This window comes from Corvus moneduloides, chromosome 5 (genome assembly GCF_009650955.1).
Source record: "Corvus moneduloides isolate bCorMon1 chromosome 5, bCorMon1.pri, whole genome shotgun sequence".
Lineage (NCBI taxonomy): Eukaryota > Metazoa > Chordata > Aves > Passeriformes > Corvidae > Corvus > Corvus moneduloides.
The window spans coordinates 47,451,975-47,479,363 of NC_045480.1; the positions used below are offsets into that span (position 1 = coordinate 47,451,975).

The following is a 27,389-nucleotide window of genomic DNA, read 5'->3' on the forward strand; positions in this document are numbered from 1 at the left end:
AAGTCAGTGAAGAAGGAAGAACTGAAACCCTGAGGAAGGAGAAAGAGGAGATGCTTCGAGCTTAGAAGTTGGAATTCTATTGTAAAGCTATGGTGGTGATGGACTATGATATATCAGAGTACCCATTGTATTTTCATGAAAGCATGAGAGGCAGAGCGTTCAAACTGTAATTGTGAGCAGAAGTACTTGTGCTGAAATAAGCAAATGACAGTAACTGTAATTTGATGAGGCCCCTTTGCCCCGAGGGGAGGAGGAGAGCCTCTATTCCTAGAGATGAAGATGCTCCCAGAGATGAAGAGAACCTTTGTTTCTGAACAGCTCAACCTTAAAATGGTACCCCAGTAGCTCAAGATTGGACCCTCAAAAGCAGTTGTGGGGAAAGCTGCAAGTTGGGGGAAGGGACTCTCATGCGAGCAGAGAACCAGCCCGGCCAGCTGTCCCACTGTGACATTGAAGCCATGAAGAGAGCTTCTTGTGGAGATGTCTCCATAGCATGAGCAAGAGAGACTCCTCTCCCTAAGTGAACTGAAGAAAGACTAGTATAGAGGTGGTAAACTGAAAATCTCAAGGGCTGTCTTTTTACGTTGTCAGTGGGAGAAGGGAGAAAGGTGGGGGGAGGAGAAGTGTTCTGAAGGTGTGGTCTGATTTTTTTTCCTTCCTTTTAGGTCTGTTAATAAACTTCTTTATATTCTTTTAAGTTTTGTGCCTGCTTTGCTTTCTCCTAATTCTTATCTCACAGAAGGTAAATAAGTAAGTAATGAGTATTTTGGACCAAACTGCTACACTGTCATCCCTTCCTATCTGATTTACATACTTGTTGAATTTTACATGAATTTAAAATGGTAGCAAAGTAATTTTGCATGAAAAGATTATGTTCCCTCTGGCAATAGCAGGTCAGAAGCTCGTTTGGGGTTGCACTCAATAGATGATTTCCTGTTTCACTTTTTTTTACACACCAGTAAAGTCAAAACATGTTTCAATTATTGGTATTTTTTTTTTTCTCCCCATCTGGCCTCACAGATTATGACATACTAGTTATGTTGAAACTGGCATAGTGGACAGAATAGTGTTTTTTACATAAGAAAACTTAGATTGCAAATAAATGTACTGAAGTAATTTCCCATACAAAAAGTCATCAGAATTCAACAAAGTGTCTTTCAAAATCAGATGCATGTTGCCTGTTTCATAAGGATTTTAATCCTTTCTTTTCTCCAGTGTTGGGCTCTGTTGTGCTGTGACAGGGAAGAGCAGCTCTCTGTGGCCTCCGTGGCTAATCAGTGGCTAAAGTGAAAGAGCAGAGCAATACCTCCATCAATCTATGTTTCTATCTGTATTTTTCCATGTGAGTTTCATGAGACCTAGGATGGGACAGCTGACATGGTCTACATGTAGTTAAATGTCCTGTTTGATCTATTTTTTTGGAGTAATGAAGAGCCTAGCTCCATTATTAACTTTTGAGACTTCTTCCTTAAGATGTAATTCATGTTATTGTTTGCAGTTTTATTTCCACATCATATTTGGTAGTGTCCTGATCCAAAGCTCTTGATTAGGCCCAACTCCCAGTGAAATGTGTTTGGAGTAAGAGAGGATAGAAGAGAAATGTAACTGTTATTTAAAAGTATAAAGTCTGTTATGATTTATAGATGGTTGTAAAAGCATTCTAACAATGGAAAATCAATCTCCCAAAATATTTATCGTTAAAGTCCTTCTAACAGTTTTCTATCTAGATATGTTTACTTACAGGTTTCCAAGGTAGTGCACATGTATATGTTGAAATAGCAATTAACAGACTGATTCACAACAATGTTGTCAGTAATCTTTTTGACTCTGTATACGGAAAAAAGTTACACTTTTTAATTAACTATTTCAAATAAGTAATTTTTTAAAAAGCAGAACACAAAAATTCAGTAAAGGAAAATTTAATATGGACTTTCATTAACTTGTTGCCGCTCTTTCCCTTCCCTGTCTGTTCTTTGTTGTATTTTCAAGTGTGAGCTCTGGAAGTGTAGGCCAGTCAGTTTTATTACATGACTGAGTAAAAGTGTGAAAACAAACAAGAGTGCTTAAAGAGGAAGGAGCACCAGCTCTTGTTTTGTGGTGTTCTTTTGAATCTAGTCACTGGGACTTTGGTGCAGAGTCACTGTCAAAAAGAGGGTGTAGATTTGTCATGGGCACTCCTGTATTTGCACTGGATTTTGCAAATCCAGGATAAAGTGTGTGGCTTTGTGTTCTGAATTGCAGAGTTCATTTTGCATTAGATTTATCTCAAAGGGAGATCAGGCTGAAATACCAATACCTTTGAATACCCTATCCACAACATCGCTTGGGTTCTTCATGGTTGTGTTTGTTCTTTGTATACAGAGCATTTGAGCAAGTAAGAAGTAGTCTAGAGCTGGTGAATACATAAGATCCTTTCTGAATCTGGAGTTTGTCTATTCTCAGCTCAGATATATTTCAGAGAGCACAGCCTGTGGCTGAGGGGAAGTCAGTGTCTTCAGTAAATGAACAAAAGCTTGAGAATCTAACACCAAACACATTAAAGGTGTTTTGGTATTGATATCCATACACACTTGTTTATTTGTAATATCTGGAGACTAGTTTGTGTACATGTGAATGTTTTCATACACCCCACACAAGAGAATACAAAAAAATCTTTAGTTTTTGTCAAATATTTTGTTCTTTCTTCCATTCTTTTCTTTGTATCTGTGCACCAAGGAACTAAATCATACTTCGGTAGCTAAACAAATTATGCAAAATTATACACCATGAATATTTTATACTCCAGAACCCTGAAGCAAGGACTTTGAATGGCTTTATGTCTGCAGCAACCTGGGTCATACCCAGATGAATTCCATAACTGATAAGTACCCTTCTTCCTAAAACTTTACTCAGGTCTTTATTTTATTATTTTTCTCTGCATTTGTCAGTAATTATTAATAGGACTGTCTCAAGGGTTTTATAGTATGTAAGAAAATAGAAGTTACTGCCATCAGCCTTCTTTCTGCTACTGCATGAGGCTGGAAAGTTATTCCCCTTATAATTCTGAATTTATTTAAAATTTCATATAGAGCAAGTAATGTGACAAAAACAAGACTAAGTATAAAAAACTAGCTAAACCATGCTTCATCTCATGCTGGACTGCACCTACTCTGATATATCTTTTTAAAAATTTTTTTTGGTACATGAAAGTATATTTCCTTAGAAATATATTTCCTCTTTTTCAGTAAAACTTTAATTACAAAACCATGTAGATGTTTTTTAGGGCAGGACGTAGCTATGGTGCACTGGAAAATTAGAGTGCTTTACAGAAAATATTTTAAATTTTTCATTATTTAACTAGTTTTAATTAGCAATCTTGTCCTGCTTCCATCTAATACTAAAGAGCTGGCATCTTGAGATCACATGTGTTTGCCCCTGAAGTGGATGGCAAAACAGAAATCATGTAATTATAACTTAACAAGGATTCTTTGGCACTGCTTGCTGGTTCCTGGGATGCAGAGCCTGTGAGTTAATGCCGTAATTTTGACTACAAGTGGCACTGAAACAGACAGGGTAGGTACATTTCAGTGTGCTCATTAATTTTCAGTGTGCTCCAATAACTAAATATCATGGGCAAATGATGAGTTGGTTTGTAATTTTGAGGGGTAAAGTGTGCTATTTACTATTCATATAGTACCACTAACTTTTCAGGAGCTATGACTCCTGTAAAGTCTCTACTAATTCATCCAAAGAATGTCCTCTCACTCTTGGAAATAGGTTTGGGGATAGTCTATCTGTTTTCTGTCCATTTCATCCATTCCATGCATTTTCTTTATGCCAACCTTGTTCAAGATAAAGGGAAATTTTTCAGTTAAAATAAAAACATTCACTACCACAGGTAATGCTAACATCATATTAAAACATATTTGGGTTTATGTCATGCCTTCTGCTGAAATATTTTAGTATTGATCTATTTGTCCTCTTACACTGTTTAAATTGAGTGTGCCAATACAGACAAGACAGTTGATGAGAAAGGTGCGTGTTTTGAAAGGTATTTGAGAATTTATTTGATTTAGGTATGTACCAGAACACTTTCTTGAACTGGAGCTGTAAAAAGAAGCTATGTGCTGCAATGTCTGTGACTTACACCTGTTTATGGGAAGTGTTCTCTAATTGACTGGCAGGGATGGTGCCAGTCAGTTAGAGAACACTTCATGGCTGCACTGCTCCTCGACTTGCTCTTCTTATTTTGGCAGAATTTGCAAGGATTTTTGCTCAAGTGAAATTGAGCAAAAGTTATTGTAACTGTCTGCTGGCCATGATGGATAGCACTATTCCAATATTAGTTAGCCAATGTTATTAGGTAAACAGTAAACAATGTATATAAGTGTACCTTACTGCCTGACAGATTGTGTATCTGTATCAGTATAGACTGTAGAAAGGAGGAAGAACATACTTTGTTTTCATCTTACAAAGCTGATCAAAGTTAGCAACAAAGTGTGTTGCTCAACGGTAGTCTCTAAAAATGGTCTTATTTTACATCTTTCTTTGTGCATTGTAGAGATGTTTTGGTTTAGGTTTGACTATTCCATGTTTCAGTGAAACATAAAAATTAGAATTTATATTGTTCATTATTTTTACAGCTCAGTGGAAAGTGCAAATAACTTTCATAAAATATTGATAGTCAGATAACATTGTAAAATATTATTGATGAATTAACCTGAGATCCAGATCAGATGAATGCAATGTTTCCATTTTACTACAGAATGTGAGTATAGGCTGAGAAAGCACCATGCTAATATTACAATTTCCTGATGATTTCATAGTGTTTTACCTTTTAAAAGGGTTTTTACACTGAAGTGCAGAATGGTCACTAATGTTGTAACTGACCCCATATACAGGATACAAGATTAGAGAAATACTACCTCTAGATTCATATAAAATAAAAGTCCTGATAAAGAAAAGTACTATTTAAACAATTGTAGAAATGGGACCTTTTTCAAGAGAGAAATGAAACACAGTGTTTTTAAGAGAGAACCTCCAACCTAGCCTGCATTAAAAAATGTGTAAGTATAGTCCATGTTTTTTATGTAACTGAAAAATATTGAATATTTATTTGCTTCCTTGGAAAGGAAAATTGCAATGCTCTGTCCACACATACTTCCAAATGCATTATTTCTTTTTTATATTAAATAAATCTTTCAGAGGAGGGAAAAATGTACACAACTTTATTCAGAAGTAGTTTACAATAGAAAAGCAAGATTTTAACAACTTTTTATAGAGTAGTGCATATATTGTTTGCTTTTTTTGGTGGACTTTTTTAGTAACATTTAAGTGTGAGCCACTTCATATAGCACACACAGCTGCAGGAAAATAATGCAAATTTTGACATTTGAGGTTCAATAAATTGAAGCTTTGTTAACTTTAAACCAAAACTCTAGTGTTTTGTTGTAAGCAAGCAGTGGAATTAAGACTATGCACTGAGTCCTAAAATGATTCAAGTCAGGAGGTGTTTGGTTTTGCTGAAGCCTGAGCATTTAAGTTAACTGACAACTATTTTAATCTTTAGAGGAGAACCAGTGCTCCTACATTTTTCAAACCCTTTTCTTCCTTCTGTCTTTCCCACACTATGTATTTGGTATATTAGACCTGAGGTATGCTGAGGCACATAAAACAAATGGAAGTCCAACTCCCATTGGAACCCAGTGGAAGTTCAGTATCTTCCTCCTTCAAAAACTCCAGCCTTACATGACCACAGTATCTTTTTTTTTCCCTTTTTTTTTTTTTTCCCCAAATCTTTGGCATTGTTATTGATTACAGCATAAAAACATTAAGAAATACACAATCAGGGAGTGTAACTGAGATGAGGAGGAGTTTGGATATTTGAAGGAGGATGATTAAATGATATGAATTAGGCTGGGAAATACATTCTGGCTGTGGGAGGACAAAATTTGGCAATAACAAGTTGGCAGAACAGAGTAGTCTGAAGCTTGATTCTGACTTCTGTGATTGAACTTCATACCAGTGGGGGGAAAAAACTTGAAAAATGCCTGTGAGGATGAGGGAGGAATGAATACCTGCTCAAGGAAGAGGATTTCAGTTTGTCACTGTCACTCACCTTTTTGACCTCACACGAGAACAGGTGGGAAGACAGAAAGAAAGATTATTATCTAGATGGATTTATTCACAGCTATAATACAGAGGTTCTTAAGAGAGAATCTTGCTAAGATATGCTTCTGCTACAATTCAGCTGTGTATTTTAAGGGACTTGAACATGGAATAAAGTCCTTGTGGATGTAGACCATTAGAACTTGGGTTCAGTAGTAAGTTACTAAGTTCAAACCAAAATCAATGTATTCACTGATATTTATGCATTCATGATAAGTTCTAGAGTACTCAAGTGCTCAAGCAGTTATTCCAAGCCTCTTTCTTATTGTTCTTGATATAGCAGGATGGGTTTATTTTTAGACTATATTCTTCTTATCAATTGAAATTTAAATGGCTTCAGACCATTCTTGCATCAAAATAAAAATTTGTGTATATGCATGTATGAAATGTTAGATCTTTTCTTGTCTTTTGAGGTGCTAATGTTTGGTTCTTGGAAATATTTTCTAGCTCTAGGGACAGCATTTGTGTAAGGAATTTGTTTAACTACTGGTACCACTTAACACTGATCCTGCATTTAAAACTGGCCACCTTCAACATCTCAAGTTTAATATTCTTTTCATATGAGGTTTTTATTTGTAATGAGAAACAAACAAACAAAAAAAATAGTTACAGATGTGGAATGCTGAGAAAGGTTTCCTGTTTTACCTTCTTCTTCAGAAGCTCTAATAAGAGATCATTGTAGAGAGTGAGGAAGCATAGCAGAACTGGAGGCTCCCCTTGGTCAGGCAGACCTCCTATTAGGAAGTTGCTAACCCATATGGTACACTTGGGATAGCTAAGTTCCAGCATCTAAATGTGTGGAATTGTAGGAAGTATCTGATTTCCAGTCTTTAAAGATGGGGCAACTCATAGAAGTCTCTAGAACTGTGACTCCCCTCAGGTCATCCATTCCTCATAGCAGCTTGCTATGGTAGGAAAGGTCTGAGCTAAAATTCCTAGTGAAGAGACCACAGGATAAGGTGCCTTCAGGTCATTTATAAAGCTTTCTGACTCTCCAGCATCCACAGGAATTCAGCTCTGCTACCAGGTTGAATACATAATGGTTTTCAGCGCAGGACAGTCGGCTGGATTGGGGATGGCTGATAAAGCATGTTTCAGAGGGATGAAGCAGTTGTACTCCGGGAATTCTTTTAAATTTGGTATCCAGTAATAAACTTACTATAGTGAGACTTTGCTGTCCCTTACAGGACATGTTGAAGGACAAGGTGTGTCCAGGAAGGTAGAAGCACTTAATTTCATTTCCAAATGTGTACATCTATTTGTAAATGGCAAAAGAATTTTGCCTTTGAGGCACAAAGCTTGTACAGAATGTAAATTAACTTCAAATTGAAATAATTCATGGTTCTGAGCAAAAGTGACATAATGGTTGTTATAACCGTGTTTATGAAATGCTAAACTTTAACACACAGCAATCAGCCAAAGCGATAAGGCGGTGTAAAAGACTGCACACTTAATAATTGTAAATGTTACATGAGTGCGAGTTGCTTGATTAAATTTATTAGAAATGTGTTACGAGCATTTTAAGAAATAAAGCGTTTATCACAAAATGATGATTTCTTCACTTAAGCTCATTAGAAAATCACACATCAATTCATGCATAATTACAGGGGAATTTCTGCCACTCACTACAAATCATTACCACATTAACTAAAGTTGACTTAATTTATCTGTGATTTGGAAAAGGTGGTATCTAAATAGGAAAATTAGCTTACGCAGGGGATAAAACTATCAACATCACTACAAAGGACCTAGCCTTCTCTTACTTGTTAGACAAAGATGCACCTTTTAAGTCTTTTATATGTAAGCCTCGTACTTTTGAATGAGCTCTAAAGCTTTTCTTTCCATGTCAGAATCCCATATTATGGATCCAGTGCCAGGTACTTAATGAATCGTTGATAGTCAAGGCACGTTTACTTGCGCCAGACGTACTCATTGTTTTTAATGATCATTGCAGTTTGAGATTGAATTGAAAGGGTTTGGGGGAGGCTGGGAGATGGGAAAGGAACAAGTTTTGCAGTGCTGGCAAGCTGGTCCCACAGCAGCAGAGCTGCTTTCTCCCAACACCCACAGCATTTATGCTGCACTGTGTTTACACTCCCGCAGTGTTTACAGTGGGCATAGCTCTCCTGTGGCCTGTTGTACCTTCTTTCTTTCCCAGACTTTGCATAACTTTGAGGATGGTTGCAAGTGACAGTGTCCGAGCTCGTCGTGTGGCTGGTCACCGGGTGATCCTTTTACACCTAGTTTGCGTGCTTTCTGTTTGTTAGCTCACGAGAGCACTTGTGAAGGACTGACTTAGGCTCAGAATAATTACGCTGCGTGCTCATCTGTTCAGGAGGCATTTCGAAACGTAGTCTTTGAAACTCAGGACTCTACATTTAGAGAGAAATCGCTCTCTAACTCTGCAGCCTTTCATTACATGATGCATGACTTAGTTTAAGCATTTCCCTATTCTGTATTCAAGTGTTGTATCATTCTTACTATTGAAAAGTATTTGTGTCACAGTTATTGAGTCTAATTAGAAGGGGGTTTTGTCTATTTTAATCTGGGACATTTCAGTCACAGTGGCACCTTGCAGGGAACAATGGGCTGTGTATGGAGAGGTGAAGGAAAGCAGATGAAGACCGGATCAGGGAAGTCAGATACTTTTGGTCTTGGTTTTGTTGTCAGAAATAACGTACCTGGAAATACACGCTCAGTTTTGTAGTGAAGTACTTTGTTTTCAGCAGCCCTCCTGAGGGGTTCTTGTGTGTCCTTTGTTTGGGGTCTTTTGTATAAGCTCGGGATCTGCAAATTGAAAGTTATGCCCCTCCTTCCACATTAGCACCTCACATTTATAGACTGAAGCATTGTTTCCTATTTCTTTCTAAATTTATCACCCTGGCAACATACAAGCCACTTGGGATTCTTTAGCTACTAACTTTTTACTTCTTTTGTGGTCTCAAAGAGAGTTCTAAGAGCTGAGCAAGTTGTAATGTTGAATTGTGCATTTTAAGTTCATTACGTTTAGTGGCTTTAGTGTATTTTCATGTCATTTTTCACAGCCTTTAGTAAGGTAGGATGTGAATGTTGCCTGAGTTGGCTGTGCCAATGAAATGGTTTGCAATTGCCAAAAAGGGTAGTCCTGCTCCCTCCTCCTTTCTGGTTCCTGTCTGACCCTATGTTAAGCTGACTTGGCATACTAAACTGACAGAGAAAGGTTCACTTTTTTCAAAAAAGAAAAAGATTTCTTACCAGTGTTGCTGATAAGAAATCAGGTAAGCTAAAAAGTGTCTTGAGAAGCCCGCTATATCAGTGCCTTTCAATTAATAGATTGGTTCAGGTGTCTTTAAAAACCCGATGTATATAGTCACAATGTCTCTTGAGTCTGTTTTAATTTTTTTTTACTGTTTTTCCTTTTTCTATTATTATAAATAATATTTTCATATAAGAATTATGATTGCCATTGAAATAGATGATTGTTAAAAAAATTAATTTGACAATCTGAGATAAATAATGCCATTTTCAGTTTTAAGAACTGGAAGGTATCCATTTATATCCTAAATTTATAGGGAAATAATATCTCAGTACCTTGTTAATACACACATTGTCTATCCATTTAAGAACAAAATTTAGAGAAGGTCTTAAGTTGTGCAGCTCTTACACTTTTAGAGAATTTTCATTAATCTTGGAATAGTCACTTGTAACCAAATTAGTAATTTGATTGAATGAATTGAGTTCTTAATCTTATTGCGCACAAAATTCATGCTATATACAGATTTCATGTTTTAAGCTTTCATTGCTTCTGAATTTCAAGTTGGTTTTGATGAATCTTGAAGTGGACATTGCGTTTTAGGTAGGAGGCAGTATATTCAGTAAAGAATGCCAATTTTACCAATGGTTGAAGACACTGTAATGATAAAAAAGAAAAGGAAGGGAGAAATCCAAAACAGTGATCTGAGCAGCCCTTCTACTGCGGTGACAGCAGCAGTTTAGTACATTGTATCAAAATGAATGAGCTTTGCATAATTGATTTCAACATACTAGTGGCCTGAGGTCTAAACTGCTCTAACCCAGAACTTATTAGCCATGCTACAAAGAAGGGAGAAAACTGCAGTCTGCTACAGGGGAGGTAGAGAATAGCATTGCTGTTAGAGTAAAAGCATTAAAAGTAGGACAGAGCTACTAGGAGCTACCCCTTTTGTATATGTATTGGGGTTATTCTGTTCATCTCATTCAAATATCGTAAAAAGCTATTTTAGAGTCTTTGTGCAATACCAAATACTGAGACATAGAATCTTACTACTTAGTAGGTTTTATTACCTAATTTGGATGGCATGCCTGCACAAAGTGTAAAAGCTGTGCTATGAGATCTCTTGTAACTGGGAAGCATTTTGAATAAGCTCAGCAAAACTAGAGATGCAAAAACAAGCAAGATGCTCTTTTGGGATCCACTTTACTTGTTTTTTGTTGTGCATTCACACACAAATACTGGGTTTATTTAATAATGTTCTGCTCTGGTGTGAATCAACAAGTGTGTTTCCTGGAGCTTCCTAAAGAGAAGAGGATTATGTGCATTACAGAAGCACATATAACTATACTACAGGATGGGAAAACACTAATAGTTGGATGTAAAATAACTGTTGAACAAATGAGAAAATGTAATTTTAATGTCCTGTTTCCTTACTGCATTGTAAGTATGGTACTGCATGTTGTCTGTTTTGCTTTGCCTCTTCTGGAAAGGTACTTGTGAGTATATGAATAGTCTGGATTCATGTGAGTATATGAACAGTCTGGATTCATGCAACAGACTCCTGAGAGTAGAATGAGTATATATTTGATAGAGGAAAAAAAAAAATTAACTTTTCTGACTAGAATCAAAGGTGGGTAGCTGAGGTGAAGGACTGGAAAACGAGATTTGAATGAACTAATGTGTTCAGTGTCAGGATTCCCAGGCTATTAGACTTCTCCTTTAGAAAACCGTGACAAAGCTCTTCATTAGTGTTCGTTATGCTTCAGCCAGCAATGTGGAATATTGACAGTGACTCCTTTAAACATGGGTATTCTGCATAGATCAGCATCAAGCACCTTAGTTATGCCCTGGCTCATATAAGGAGCTAAATGGTATTAAGAAGAATATTGCACATTTATCAGTAGTGTAGTGTTTATTCTGAGAGGATCCAGAGCTGTGATTGACTGAATGAGGTTCAGTACTCTATAATTAGGAGACTTTATAACCTATTTTTAAAAAGTTTGACTAAGGAAAGTTTGAGTAAAGAGAATTCCATGTTACTGGAAATGTTTTATTCATTTATTTTTTTATTTGCACTACTTTCACAGAATCTTCGTAACCTTCACAGAACTGTAGAGGTTGCTGAAATATCCTATATTGTTTGAACAGAAACTGCCTCAGAAAGATAATGAGGTAAATCTTTGGTAATTTTTGTTTGTTTTTAGGCTATTTAAACTCATGCGATCCTTTACAATAGAAAGTTATGATCAGGTTCTTGTGACCTAATGGATGTATTGATCTATATGACCCATTTTGAAGTACCTTTTCTGTTCTGGTAAAGACATCAACTGGTTTCAGAGGCTGAATCATGACTTTTGAGATTTATTCTGACATTATTGAAGGAGAAGAATACTGGGATGTAACAGCTTTAAAAATATTCCAGTGCTATTCTTGAGAATGTCTGGCACAGTTCATATGCAAAAAATTGTGTGGCAGTTCAGCTTTGCCTTACACCATAGGTTTGACTGATAGTCAGGGGAAATCACCCTTAATAATAATAACAATGATAATATGAAGGTCTTGGAGGACTGGTTGGAAGCACAAGCATGCCTGCTAACCTTTTTTTTGCTTGTTTGGAAAGTAACCTAAGATGGACCTTTTCACATTAAAATAAACACCAATGGGAACTTTGGATTACTGTAACATGCCTTTTCCATCAAAGAAACCTTGTTGGTGAATAACCTCACAATTCTAGTAACTCTTGATGAGAATTCTTGCTCTGTGGAGACCTGGATGACAAAGATATGCATGTGACATACACAGATGACTTCTTAAATTGTTTTTACATCTTTTCTCTGATGTTCATTCCTCAGAAGAGGAGACAGGCAAAATAATCAGGTCCAGTTTTGGAATGGAGAAACCATTTGTGCACTGTTTTAAGCACCATCAAATCATACTAATGTCAGTGGTGAGCCAAGAATCCTCAGAATGAATTGTCACGGGAATGTTGAACAAGAAGGAAACATACCCTTGTTTAGTTTCTTACTGTTTCAAGTTGTTTGCTACATTTGACCACATATAGTTATCTTTACATGCTTTATCTTCTGAATAACCCTTTCAATATTTTGAAGAAAGCTGAGAGAAGAAATACAGAGAATCTTTGATAGGAATCACAGTCTGTGCCTTCTTGAAAAGCTGGTCACTGAATCTGTTTAAATACCTAGTGGGCTGGCCTGTTCCCCCAGCAGGACAAAAGAGTGTTGACATAAACCAATGGCTGAGTTTTCAAGGGTGAGGTTTACAGTAGGTGTAACAGCAAGAAAGTGGAAAAAGCAATTAAAAAGATGAGTGTGTGTGTTCTAATTATGAGTGAAGATAGTGTAATCTGGTGCTTTCCTGTCATGGATTAACCCCAGCCACCAGCTAAGCCCCACACAGCTGCTTGGAGAAAATCAGGAGGGTAAAAGCTAGAAAACTCGTGGGTTGAGATAAAGACAGCTTAACAGGGAAAGCAAAAGCCACTGTGCTGCTCTTCAACTGGGGTGGAGTTAATTTTCTTCACAGTGGCTGCTAGTACAGGGCTTTGTTTTGGATTTGTGCTGAAAACAGAGTTGATAATACAGAGATGTTTTTGTTATTGCTGAACAGGGCTTACACAGAGCCAAGGCCTTCTCTGCTTTCTGTATGGAGACACTGGCAAGGAAGTTGGGGGTGCATAGGAGGCTAGGAGGGGACACAGCCAGGACAGGTGATCCAAACTGACCAAAGGGATATTCCAGCCCATGTCACATCATGCTCAGTATATAAGGTGGGGGAAGGAAGGAGGAAGTGGGGGATGCGTTTGGAGTGATGGCATTTGTCTGCCCAAGTCACCATTATGTGTGATGGGGCCCTGCTCACCTGGAGGTGGCTGAACACCTGCCTGCCCATGGGAAGTAGTGAATTGATTCCTTCTTTTGATTTGCTTGTGTGTGTGAGACCTCATTTTAAATTGTATACACATTTTCAAATTATAAGCATTTGGGATTAATTTCTTCAAGCCAAGCATCTGCCTCAGTTAGGTGGCATTGTGGGAGAGTTTCAAGTTTGTCCATTTCTGAGAACAAGGTTAAGGAGTAAGGATGTTTTGCCTATCTTGAAATTAATGCATACTTGTTTTGCTTTTGAAGCTCTAGCTAGTTTTCAAGCAGAGACTTGAAATTTGTCAGGGCATCCATCCAAGTCTGCATACAGCTATGTTAAGCTCTCCATTTTTGGTCAGTTTGCGAGCCTCTGAAAATCCAAGCTAGCCTGCACAGCAAAGCAGACTTGTCAAAACCTAATGGATGAGTACAAGATTCACAGAGGTGTTCAGTATTCTGACCAGCTTTAGGTTTGGGGGGCAGGGAAGTACATGTTTAAGTAGGAGCTGTAAGCCTCGGTACGTTTGTGCACTTTGCTCTGGGGCTGTAGAGGTTCTGTGTCCGTGCAGCAACCTCTGTTCCCTCAGGTGGTTTTGATGCCTGCTCAACTGAATACACTTAGGACTTTGGGGTCTGAGTTGTTTGCTCTCTGTTTATCATCTCTTCCCGTTCCAGCACTGTGCAGTGCCAGGACTGATTTTCCCTTTGTCTTCGCGGAGCTCGTGCCATTGCAGCCTGAAGGAAAGCTGACATGACTGCATGCAGGGTCGGGGTGGGGGGGATTGGGTGCAGGAACCCCAGGAGAGGCCTGGGGAACTGGGGAGAGCAAGGAAGGAGGGGTAGGAGCTGGAAAGCGTGGTGGAGGGAAAGTTGGTGGAAGAGAAAGTAGGGGAGGGTCTTTGCAGGCGGAAGGGGGACCAACGCTTGGTGCATGGGAGAAGAGTTAGCAGGCAGGATGGGGACAAGAAGTGCTGAGATTGAACCAAGGGTATTAGAGAGCAGGAACAAGCAAGATGGGCGGAATAAAAAAAGGGGCAGGAACTGATATGGGTGGGCATGAATGGAAGTAGAGGGGAACAACAGGAATTGTGCCCTGGGGTACATTTTTTTTCTCAGCAAGTAGAAATTCCAGAATGAAAGAAAACCAAAGCTTGCTTTGGTGACATTTCTCATGTGCAGGTTAAATATTTGGTTTAATGATATATTTGTTAATACATGGTTCTATTAGAATGCAGCATCTTCAGGGCTCTGATTCTGCTTGATTGTGATTGCTAAAATACTGTGTATGCTTTTGGCACACTAATGTTTTTATTCCATGAGAATAAGTACACTCTCATTACCATTTCCTAGTTACACCACAGTATTACTGAATTTCTCTCCTGTTCATTTCTGGTATTTAGGTGTGAGGCTCTTTGTGTAGACCTGCAACAGTGGGTTTTGATGGTTTTTCTTCTACTATCAAAGACATACATATATATGCAGATGAAATCTCTTTCTATTCCATGCTCAGCAACAAACCGTTCCATTAGTAATAAAGCATGCCTCTGCTATGGGGCAGAGCTGAACTCAGAGGCAGGCTCATCCTCCACGCCAGTGCCAGCATTGTTAATTAGATACCTGCCATGGAGGGTTGTTTGGGGAGGGGAGCTTGTGTGAGCAGGAGGAAAAGCCTTCCTGTTTGCTGAATACGAAAGTAGGCCGGGTACCCCCACCAGCTGGGTCTCCAGGATTTTATATATTTTGTTCTGTTATCAATATTTTCCTCTTATCCATAGCTATTTCCTGGTAAATTCACCTTACCTGCAGCTAATAAAGCAAGAGAGAACAAGTGTTGGGCTCTGAGAGTGATCTGATAAGGATTTGTTTAAAAGCTGCGCAACTGGCATTCCCGTCTTCCCTTCCTAGTTTTCCTGGGCTCACTCAGGATTTAATGACATTTCCTTAGGCAGCAAGTGGCCTGGGACATGGAATACTGAATTTACATCTACAGAGGCAAAAGGTGATGGTGCAAATACATCTTGTAGTCTGTATCCCCACTTGGGCAACTCTCCTTGGCTTTCTAATTAGTTTCTTATTGACTCGTCTCATTTCAGAAGGGAAAGAACCAGTCTACTTGAGGAATACCTGTGGCCTTCCGTTGTCTTTGGCATGATACAAATGGAATTATTTTCCCAGAAAATAAAATTACTTGCAACTGATATAAATTAATTTTGCTAAGAATATTGGAGCTGATGTTTCCCTGGATGTTGGATGACTTTATTCTTCAGGATTGTTGTGAATTAAAGAGAGAGATTCCTCATCATGGCCGCTCTCAGCATAACAATGAGTTTGTTAGATGCCATAGACAACTTTTAACTAGAAATTGTTGGTCTGTTTGTGTACGTCTACATATTAATATAAAATACAAAAATTAATGCTTTCAGTATACTGTTCCTTGAGCTGTCTTGCTTTGAGCCACATCTCAGCTTAAGGCATCTCAGATGTGAAGGCAAAGTTGTGATTCTCTGCTCTGAGGATGAAGGCCAGGACAGGAATGCCATTGCTGGTGTAGGGAGAGGAGAAGCACTGATGTAAGCAACCCTTCCTTCCCTCTCCAGGTAACTGCTGCCTACATACTCCAACTCTTTTCTTGCTCAGTGGGGCAGGAGTAGTTGCCAGCATAGCTGTTCTTGCCAGAGGTGAGGTGAAGCAGGAGCTGGACCCCTATCACTACTCCCAGCAATACGGTAACCTATACAGAACAGCTTGCTTTCCCATGGATTGAAACAGCCATCCATAACCAAAACTGCAGTTATTAAGAAAAAAAAAGGAATTTGTTGTAAGGCAGTAGCGAATCAGAATAAGCGACCTGTAATTTTTAGTGCAGTGTTTTGGCTTAGTTTTGCCTAACATCTCTAAAGAATCAATCGGATGGAGTCCTTTAAAGTCCTTGAAGTAATAGTTCAGATCAGCTAGTAATTGGTGAGTGGCAAATTTCTTTTTTCCACCCAAGTCTCCCTACTAAATGTTCGTTTCCACCTGTTGTCTAGATGCTGTTCTAACAAGTAGCAATTGTGGGCTGACTAAACAATCATAGTCTGTTAGGGAGGGTGGTTTCTTTAGAAGCTGAGAAAACCTCCACATGGCTGAACTGATACTTAAGCTTTGCTTCCAAATCTGTGTGCAGGATCCTGATTTTTCCAGGGTTCTGAGCAGATGTTAGTCCCTAACAGTTTTGATACCCAGACCAGCTGTATGCACTCCTAAGTAGGACCTTACTGAACTTTCCTAGTTAATGGTATTACTGGTTAATGGTTGTCTTCAGAGCATACCTTACCTGCATATGTTCTTAACTGTGCCTGTGTTGAGTTTGGGAACTGAAAAAGAAAGTGATTTTATAGTTGCCTCTGGATTATTCTCTTTAGGCATGGAGGTAGAAGAAGAGCATGCAGTCCTGCTTACTTTGCATTTGTTTTTGCCAATTTAAAAGAAGAAAATCTCTGAAGAAGCTGAAGTGAGGTAGGATGAGCCATTTTCTGCATTTTGCATATTCAATTACTGGTAGTTAATTCCTCTGAGAATTTCTTGAATATATACCTACTCGTGAATCTTAAACTCCAGATGCTGGTTGAGACGAGTACTAATTAAACAATGACTAGCCTTCCAAAGTGCCCCCCTTGAGAGATTTCAAACCCAAAACTCCACAAAGAAAGCACCAAGGTGTTAATTTCCTTAACAAAAACGTTGCACAAAGTTACCCTAAATCTCCAGTTCCAACTTCTTTATAAAATGTGGTTTATTTGAAAAAAAATTTTGGATAGGAGACGATACTGAGGATTACATAGTAGTCTGTTACTGATACTACAGAGTAATCTGTGTAAGTTCATAGAGGCTTGCCTTTCCCAGACAATGAGTTAACATCTTGAAATCAAGTTTATATGATCTAGTTTCCCCATATAATGGATGTGGTTTTGGAAAGAGCACTGATAAAAGCTATGCACTGATTGAAATGGAAATTCTAAACCACCTTCAACAGAAGTTTTGGTATAGAATGTAAAACCACCTGGTCCCTCTGGAACTCAGTAGAATTCAAGCCACCAATGCAAGCCACCCATTAAATATTTTAGTTCACCTGTCTCCTGCATGGATTTTGTGACTATTAAAAAAACTATCTTTAGGGCTAAGTGCTAAAGAGACTCCAAATGCTGTTCAATCCTGCATTTTGAATGAGGAGATTATAGGAGGGATAGAGACCATTTATGAAGTACCCTTCCCTTTGCCCTAAAAAATTCTGTACAAATCTTTCTCTAAGTAGGAAAATCATAAAAGAAGTGCTATGCTAAAGTACTAAATTTACGGACAGTGATAGCTATCACATATAAAGAAATTCTTTTATAAGAACAGATAATACTAAAGGGTTATAAATTATTAGCTGCAATTAGCTAGCAATTGACTAAACAAAAATATCTTCTGCTATGGTAGTTAGCTAACTCTGAATTCTCTAGCCTGTTGCTAAATCCTAGTACTTTGGAAGGACTTGCTCCTGACCTGTTCCTGTAGCTGATGGTCTGCATTCAGCAGGAGCTGCTGCTGTCCAGGAGCAAAGATTCCAGACTGCAGCTAAGAATTTCTTGGGGCAGTCGTAGGTAAAACTGAGAGGTTTCTGTTGTTGAAAACTGCAGCAGTGGCTTAAAAATATTGTAATAACTAATTGGAGCCTATAGAAATCATTGTCCTTTGTTTTCCTGAGGACATATGGAAAAAGGTGAATCAGGTAGATGCGTAGATGAATTAATTTCCCTTGCTCAGTAGGGATCCATGTTTCTGATGACCAGTTTTCTTTCTCACACCTGGATAAAAGCAGGTGTTGGGAGGAACAGCTGTATCATCTTCTTCCCTAACAAGATGAGCAGGCCAGCACAGAGAGCCCATGTTTTTGCCTTATTTACTCCTTTATTTTCCCTAGAGTAGAAAGGGAGGTGCCTCATCAAGAAATGCAGCTGAGGGAGTGGCATGCTCCCTCCTTTTCTTGTTCTAACAAGGGGTGGTGGCTGGGAAGGCATGAGGTAAGCTATGAGGAAGGGACTGTTGCTGAAAAGGGAAGTTACAGTGCAGCACCACCTATTCCCCTACCAGCAGTGGTAGCAGCATCTGAATCTCTGGGGTGGCAGCAGAAATCCTACCATTTCTTAGTGTGCTGAGCCAAGAGAAAACATTCTCACAGGCAACAGTGAACATGTCTGATCAGTCAGAAGTATTTCAGACATATTCACAGTGAGTATACCTGTGTTGTATCTGGTGGGATGGTCTTGTGAGCATTGGGCATTCCTGAGTTCTGTATTTGGCACCCACTTTGTCCCTTGAAAGGCAGCAGAAATTTTGGCTTAGTACAGGCAACCTACAAATCCCATCATACGTCAGGAATGTCAGAGAGTCCTTAAGAGAACCCTGAAGACTGTTAGTACCTGTCTGATGGTGTATACAGAATGAGTGGAGCAGTGCAGAGTGACAGTGCCATTTGCACAACATGTGGATGCTCCTATGAACTGGCCAAAGGACAGAATGCACCTGCCACTCTTGGGGGTACCAGAAGTGCTGTCCCAGATTTACCCCCTGAGGTGCTCCCACTGGCAAGATGTGTATAGCTGGGTAACTGTTCTGGCTGCAAGGAAGCCCTCCAGGCTTTTCTACAAGCCCTGCCTCCTTATCTGACTCAGCTGAATAAAAAATTATTTTTGAACCTGTGTGCTAACACTGGCTGCTGCTAAAATGGTCATAAAGGTGCTGAGCAGACAGTCTCATCACCAGCAGTACATTGGGAAAGGACTGGATATGCCTTTCGGTCAAACGTGCTTTTTTTGACATTTTAGCAATGAGTTTTATTAATAAGGCCCTGCAAAAATTCCAGATTAGTGCAGGTGTGTCCTATGTCAGTAACATGCAGAGAACTTTCTTCTGTCCAGAATAGGATGGTGAGGTATCTGCAAGGGTTTTTTCTGTATCAGTTTTCTTCTGGACTGACAAGAATGTAAGACATGAACTTTCATGCTAAGGGAAAACAATTTTATTGCGGTTCTGTATCAAGCTAGTTTAGGACTGGGCCAGTAATTGCAAGTTAGATTTTCCTTATCAATTAACAATTTTTGTGTACTGTGAACATTTTTTTATTAATTCCTATGGGAGATTTCTGGTGATAAATGTTGGTAAGAACTTACCAACTATGCATTGTAGCTATTTCAGGATTGGTTTTGATAACACATAGGCTTACTTAGTGCCAGCATTGTGTCTTATTTGGAAAGCGCTGTCTAGCAAGGGAGCCCGTGGGTAGTCTGGTAGATATTGTGGTAAAAGTAATGTTGCTAATGCAAAAACTGAGGATATTTTTTATGTAGTTGCTATGGACCTACTGAGTCACTACATACAGAGACTGAACTTTTGCTGTCTTGAATGTTTTTTATACCCTGTGAAGATGGTATTCTAACTGCTACCCAATCAGAGTGGAAGCATTTCACACTTGGGTTTGTTCAGGTGTGAAGCAATGCTGGAGGGAGGAGGCTCTGGAGGATACAGCCATCAAATTCAATCATTATCTCTGAGAAGAACAGACGCCGTAGTCTAGAGGCAGGCAGGAGTGTGAACTGATGTGGTGCACGTTCATCACAATATGCTGCTGATACTACTTAAAATCCTGACTTACAGACACGCTACTCCTCGATGCTCCTGAACAGTGCAGTGATGCTCAAACTGTGTGGTGGGGAAATGGCTTCAGGTGTAGGCAAGCATACTCGTACACTCAGGTCTCACACCTGCAGGTTTTTGAGTGTAGCCTCCTACAGAGAAAAAATTAGCCTGTTCACTAATTTCAGCACAAAGTACCAAACATTTCATAGCTATTAAAATCTTTGTAAAGTCTAGCTTTCTGGCTGTGTTCCAGCCTTTCCTGGCAAACACTTCCTTCAAATTAGTTGTCTTTTAATGCGCTTTTGCAAGAACTTGGTGATGCAAAATTTCAGTTTAAAGGAATATACGTTGTTGGATTTTACATTTCTTCACTATGTATATCAAAAATACGTGTAACAGCCTGATTTAACTAGAAAGAATTGGGGGAGTAATCAAACAAAATAAAATGTTTATTCTGATTGCTAAGTACTTTGGGCCAAAAAGGACTGAATTCTCTTAAGTATTTTGTACAAAGTTAGATGCTTGTGCTGTGTTACTGTGTAGGCAACCATTATGTACCCACAACAGCAGCTTCCACAAACAGCCTTGAGGATCGCCACCGTCTTCATTTAGAAGAGGAGAGTTGCAATGTGTTTCATGGTTTTGTCTATAAACCTTGCAGAGATACTCTTGCAAGGGTTTGAATGTCTTGTGAGCAGGGTGGCACTCGTGATAGTCATCAGAGCTTATCTGTAGTGCTGCTTATTTGGAGAAATTAAGCTGAAGATGTGGCGCAGGCTGCCTGTGGCACAACTGACTGCATCTTGATACTGTCTTTCTCACGGAGACCATAGAATCATATGGCACGTTCAAATTGAATCATTAGAGCTATAAAAAAATCATAGAATTTCCTAAGTTGGAATGAACTCACAAGCACCATCAAAGTCCAACTCTTGGCCCTGCACAGGACAATTCCAATAATCACACCATTTTCCTGAGAGCGTTGTCCAAATGTTTCTGGAACAGGTGCCATGACCACTTCCCTGGGGAGCCTGTTCCAGTGCCCAAACACCCTCTGGGTGAAAAACCTTTTCTTAATATCCAACCTAAACTTCCCTGGGCACAGCTTCAGGCCATTCCCTTGGATCCTGTCATTGGTCACAACGGAGAAGAGATCAGTGCCTGCCCTTCTGCTTCCCCTCACGAGGAAGTTGCAGACTGCCATGAGCTCTCCCCTCAAGCCTCCTCCAGGGGTTGATACAGAATATGAGCAAACTAATCATCATAGCAGAATGGGAACATGGGTTCAGCTTCCTGTTTTGCTGTGTTTTTCAAGAGCTTCATTAAATACAGGCTTACGTTTTCAGATGATGCGTATCACCCTTTCTGAAAAATCAAGGCCTTGCAAATTTACCTCAGGTTAGACATCCCAAATGAAGACTTTCAGATACCAATGTTCCTCTTACTTTTCAAGGCTGGGAGAGATTGGATATGGTCTTCCTTTACTTACAACGCTGTAGTCTCTTTGGACCTTTGGATTGGTCAGAGATTTCTCATATATATCAGTCTGTCCTGGACAGGTCACTTGCTTTCCCTAGTCTAAAGAGTCCTTTTTTCCTTCCTCTCACAAGACCCCTTCCTGCCCAGAAACTTCTTTTCAGGGTATAATTCTGGATCCTTTTGATTCTAGGTAAGCATATTGGGGGAAAAAAGTACTAAAGTAATACTGAATTATACAAGTTAGGCAGAAGGTTTTGATTTTGTTGGTCTGTTTTCCTGTTTGGCAGAAGCATGTTCTTGAAGTGAAGTGTATCTCACAACATGGAGTGGTTTGGGGATTGTTATTTGTACTTGGTATAACTAGACACATGTAAAACTGTGCAATGCTAGAACTCTTCTCTACTTAGCCGAGACTAATGTTATTAAAAGAAATGGTGGATAAAATAGGAAATGAACATCCTGTTGCCAGGTCAACCACATTCCTTGTTTGTAACTATCAATGTGTGTATGAGAAGGATAATATGCAGTGAGGACAGACAAGAGCTGAAAGCTCTTCATAGCACCGTGGGAGGGAAGTATTGTAGAAAATAATGCCTTTAGCGACAATGACCTAAACCCTTCATTCTCTTATCACTCTGTGTACATGTCAGTGAGAAAGAGGGAGAATTATTAGAAGGATCAAAAGGCAAAAATCTATTTCTTGATTAACTGTATTTCAGTTTCCTGAGGGGACATACAATGTGTTTCTGTGTGTTTACTCAGATCTCTATGGTGTTGAGAGACAGCGGATCAAAGATGTTGCCTCACTTAAATGGCCCTCAATTTCCTTGTGTTTACAGTAGATGATTTGTTGCCTTTCCAGGTTTTGACTTTAATCCTGTAAATGTTATTTTTAGGGTTTCATTACTAACCTTCTTGTGAAATCTACTTGCTATGCGATTAAAAAAAAAAAGAAAAAGAGATAAAAGAAAGTTCAGGGTTTTTTTCTATTTGTATCATCGAGCAAAAATGTTGTTATGATGAAAAAATGCAGTGATCAGAATCTTTCCTCTTTCTAGGCTGATTGTATGGAAGTCTAAAGAACAGTGGTTCACCTGTGTGAGAAACAGTGATGTTTGAAATAGAAGGTTTAATATAAGTCTGTGACACCACTAAACGTTTAAAGTGCATATTTGGGGAGTGTGCTCTGCATCTTATTGGTACTGATTGCCAGAAAATTAGGTATGATTCTAATTCTGGTCTCTTGTTCTCTGTGTCCACAAGAGCTAGGAATTCTGTGGTGGGGAAAATGTGCTCACACTTGAAACAGGCACTGCCTGTCTCTATTCAGCAGGTATTTTTGCAACCGATAGAAAGTTGTACAGACAGACTCCAAACAGATTCCCTTTCAGTTTAAGTGAAATTATATAAACCAAGATAACTTTTTTAAAAGAGAAGATTAAAAGTTAGTCTTCCAAATAAGTGCAATTTATATTTTTTTTTTTTTTTTATTCTCTCCCTGATGATTACCCAGCCGTTCTTGTTCTAATCTGTAGAGGACTACTAGATGCTCAGCATTTAAGAAAATCAGGGCACTTAAGTATCTGTACATCATGCAGATGTGAGTCGGACAGACACCCAGTTTTGAAAGTCTTGCCTACTGCGTACAGTGTGGGTGGCCAAGAAATTTTAGTTGGGTTCCTTGGGGCTGGGAGATGGAACTGTTGATACAAAACACTGTTTTCTAGCTGGAAATAACTTTATAAAAAATGGCTGTTAATTTTCTACTCTAGTGTGTTTCATTTTCCTTCCCTTGTTTCATAAGACATTCTTCATTTGACTGTGGGGAAATCAAGCCTAAAGTATTCTCATATCATGTGTTACAGCTGCTTCCATATCATTTTCTCTTCTATTTGCATAAGTCAGAACAGAGCTGAAGTACTCTTCTTTCCAGAGAAGATTTCTGTTTTGGTGAGGAGGAAAAGAAACCCAACAACTTGCCTGATAGGCTTAGAAACCTGTAGTTTCATCTTCACAAAAACATGTTACAAAACAAAGGAAAACAGTGGCCTTTGCAGAGATAGCTCAAGAGAGAGAACCTGGGGGAACCCAGGGTATTTTATTATTTCTGAAATGCAGATTGCAGAGAAGAAGGGACATTTTTCTGCACATGAAAGCTCTGTCTTTCTTCCTTTCAGCCAGCTCTGAACGTAGCAATGCAGTATTTGTCTTCGCTTTAGGATAAGCATGTGATTGGCATTAAATGTTTGAGTGTGCGTCTTTCTTTTATCTCATACAAGTACTGTTTCCCTCTTTCTGTTCAGCTAAGTCATGTTGTGTATTTTATGCAACCTAGAAGAGTCTCTGTTCTTAGTCTTGCTATCTGCTTTCTCAGCATTTATTCATTTTTCAATTGCCTATGGAAGTAGAAAGGTTAAGATACAGAAACTGGGCTCTGTGGTGGCAAAATCTTTCCTTGTAAAACTCCTGCTTACATTTTGTCCTCAATTTTGTTCTATACACTTCAGCTTTAGGTTAATCACATACTATGTTACATACACGTCTTCTGTCCTTCCACAGGTGCACACTACATGTTCATGGAAACAAAATTCTGATACATGTAGGCAAGCTACAGCAGATATGATAACCCATAAAATACATGACATAATGTTATTAATTGGAAAATATTACCTGGCATAACTTATTCAACACAGAAGGTGTCATGAAATTATCCATATCCTCTTTACTGCATTTGTTATAGTTGTGTGTGTATACAACAGCATGTTACTGATACATCAAATTCTTTGTTTTGATACCCAGAAGTGTTGTTTGGGCTTTGGTTTGCTTCCCTGTGTTCTGTCACACCCTATTAGAAAGCTTTGGGTAAAGAATGTTCTTGGTAAGGCAAATTAGGTCTGCATACTACATGCTTTTACTAATTATTTTCTGTATTCTCTTTTAGATGGATACTTTTCAGGTTGGTCTTACTCTTATGCAAAATTGTCTTGATAGATGAGTAGCTCAGAGCAGCTTCTGTAATTTATGGATATAGAAAATGCGTGCAGTCTCTCACTGTCTTTACAGATGTGCTTTAGGGCAAGTGAAATGTTCAGATAATGGAAAGGGGGAGTGTTAATAAATCTCAGTCAGGAAGACAATACTTACTTCTTTTCTTTAAAATAAATTCAAAGCTGAATTCCAAATTACTGTTTTAAACATCATTGGTGCTTTTTTTCTTCATACTATTGCTATTGTTAAATTGAATGCTAGATAATGTGCTTGATATGTAATTCAAAAATACAAGTAATTAGATTGGGATATTTGTTTTCCAAAACAGAACTGGTAAATCACTCAGACTCCATAAAAATGTAGACTAGTGCTTTTGATTAGTTGTTGGTGTCATTTAAGTTTCTATCGGTGTTTGTTTCAGAATCAGAGAGTCTATTACCATATATTGGAAAATGACTGCTGCAGCATTAATAACATTATTGCAATCTGTAAGGACTGCGAAGAAAATGAACGGTACAGAAATTGCTGCTGTGGAACAGACCAGTGATCCGTACAGCCTCGTATCTTGTCTCTGACAGTAACCAATATGTGATGATTCAGAGGAAGAAATACACGCAGCCAATTGTGTTATAGTGTACCACAGAGGGAAATTTCTTTCTGGCCCCAGATGGTGCTCAGTTTATGCCTTAAACCATGAGGATTGATAGCCATTGTAAATTTTACCTTAGCTAGTGTAACCAAATTGGATTGCTCCTTGTTGTCCGTAACCTGCCCTTCACCTGGCCTTCATAGAATTACAGTCTTCTCCCTTACTGCTGGATTCATAGCTTTTACATTTGCTGTTTTAAGCAGATGCAGTAATGCAAGTCAAAGACTTGTTCCACCATTTTACATGTCACACACATTGTATTTTTCATCAATAACAGTCTAGTTCAATGCTTTTAGTTAAACTGAAAGTGTTACTTTTCAGTGGGGCAGAACAGATACTACACTCACCCTGTGTTAGTTCTCTGCTATTCTGAACGTGTGAGCCTTGGTCTTGGAAGTAGTTGAAGGGTAGGCGTAGAACTGACGCTCTAACACTTTTGTGTCATGGCAGTGGCCTGAAAGGATCAAAATTGTGTTTGGAGCATTACCACACCCTGCAAATCTTGGCCTCAACAGTCTCTGAAGATTGTTCATAGTGTCCTTTCACTTCCTACATTCCTACACTGGAGTGCAAACTGCTATTAGAGAAATGAATATTGTTCTATTACAGTGCGTATGTGACATTTAGACCAAAACTTATGAAAGTACACTGGGTTCAGCTGTAACAGAAATAGAGACCAAGTTCTTTGTAATAAGCTTTGGTACACTTCATGTGTTGTGCACCCATCTAATAAAACCCCATAGTCTGAGAGGAACTGTCTGGGAGTCTGGTAAAATAGTTGTTGCAGACAAAAGCTGACCTCATTTTAGGCTGTCATTCATGATGCAAAACAGCAGAGGCTTTTGAAACTGCTTGCACTGATGCTGCTGCCCTTCAAGACCTTGGGTACAAGCTAGTTTGATGGATAACAGCACTCCATGTCTTACTGGTTTGTGCTTTGCCTTTTACTAAGTCCCTCCCTGTGTCCAGAGTAAGAAGAATCTGCAATAGTACTTACGCAATTACTGTCCTTCGTGTCTTTGCCTCTGCAGGTGCAGATCAGTCTCTGACATCACAGATAATATTAAAAAAGCAGCAAGCAGTTATCACAGGAAGCAGATTTTGCTCAGCAACTTGGAAACTTGTCATTAAGTCCTGCCTTTCTGCCTTCCAAATGCATGCTCCTCTGTCATTTTGTTCCTTCTTGAGAAATAATTAAACAACTCATGTCTCCTTGCCAAATGACCAAAGTCAGGGAGTCTGGGTATCCTGAATGACAGTGGAGCGCCATAACAATCTTGGGAGGACAAAATTTCCTTTCTCACTGAAGGGAGGAGGTTCAGATTTATTTTATACTCCTTCAGTATTACTGATGATGAATCTTCTGGAGGGATCATCTGGGTTTTAAATCAGCATGAAAAAATAACCCTTTTGTTGGTTGGTAAGTGGCAGTTTTCATGTGGCCAATCTCTGAACCTCAGCTGATGGAATCCAGAAGGAATTGTCCTTGATTTGTCAGGCTGTATGAGCTGGCACATTGCCTCCTCCTTTACAGCAGATTCTAATTGTACCAGCACTGCAGTAGTTGAATACTCACTCAAAGTGATAACATTTTGTATGTTAGTGAGAAAGTCCTTCTTTGTCCTATGAAGGAAGGGGCTTGTGGTGGTGATATGCTGCTGCCTAAACTTTGGAAAAGGCTTCTGTCATCCTGGACTTCCAGTGGCAGGGTTGGTCCTCATGGGCTTGCATGGTCCTGTCCTCTCACCCCATTCCCCATTCTGAGCTGAGAAACAGGATTGTAGCCACTCAAGTGAAATTCCTTCTGAAGAAACCTTTAGGTTTTCTTCTCTAATATGCATCCTTTCTTCCAGCCCATATTGGTTGCACAATGGGGCATCCCACTTGGAGCCATCTGGCTGTGCGTCTGCAAATCTGGATACAGCAGTCTCTGCGCTCAACAACTGCAGAGGAACAGTGTTCATTTGCAGCCATGCTATCTGACAATGGGAAATTAGTAGATTTTTTCAGAAGATAAATGAAGTTTTTTATGCCAGCAGATGAACTGGAAAATTCTGCTGGCCTAATCTCAAATCCCAGATTTCCTTACTCTTGATCTTCCATATAGGTCTACAAAACATTTTAAAATAGTGCATAGGTGGGATTCCAAGGCACTGCAGTCAGTGGACTGCATACTTTGGGGTAAAAAAAAAGTCAGTTTGGTGTGGTTTAAAGATGAGATGCAGAGACAAGGTTTAAAGACAAGAATTATGAGGAAACCAGTTCTGTGGTTATTGATGCAGTAGACTAACATTACATACAAAAAAGCAAAATGCCTTTAAGCCTTCAGTGTTCAAATTGTTCACTAAGTAAA

The 27,389-nt window shown here is 38.9% G+C and overlaps 1 long non-coding RNA gene across 2 annotated transcripts in view; it reads left to right on the plus strand.

The window, feature by feature from the left end:
- LOC116443897 overlaps nucleotides 1–27,389 on the plus strand; it is a 72,957-nt gene that overhangs the window by 21,262 nt on the left and 24,306 nt on the right. The window contains exon 1 of one of the 2 annotated variants that reach the window (XR_004240091.1): nucleotides 18,398–18,513. The exons of the other annotated variant lie outside the window; for it this stretch is intronic. This is a non-coding gene — a long non-coding RNA (uncharacterized LOC116443897). Of the gene's footprint in view, nucleotides 1–18,397; nucleotides 18,514–27,389 lie in introns of those variants that run through there. 2 annotated transcript variants of the gene reach the window in all.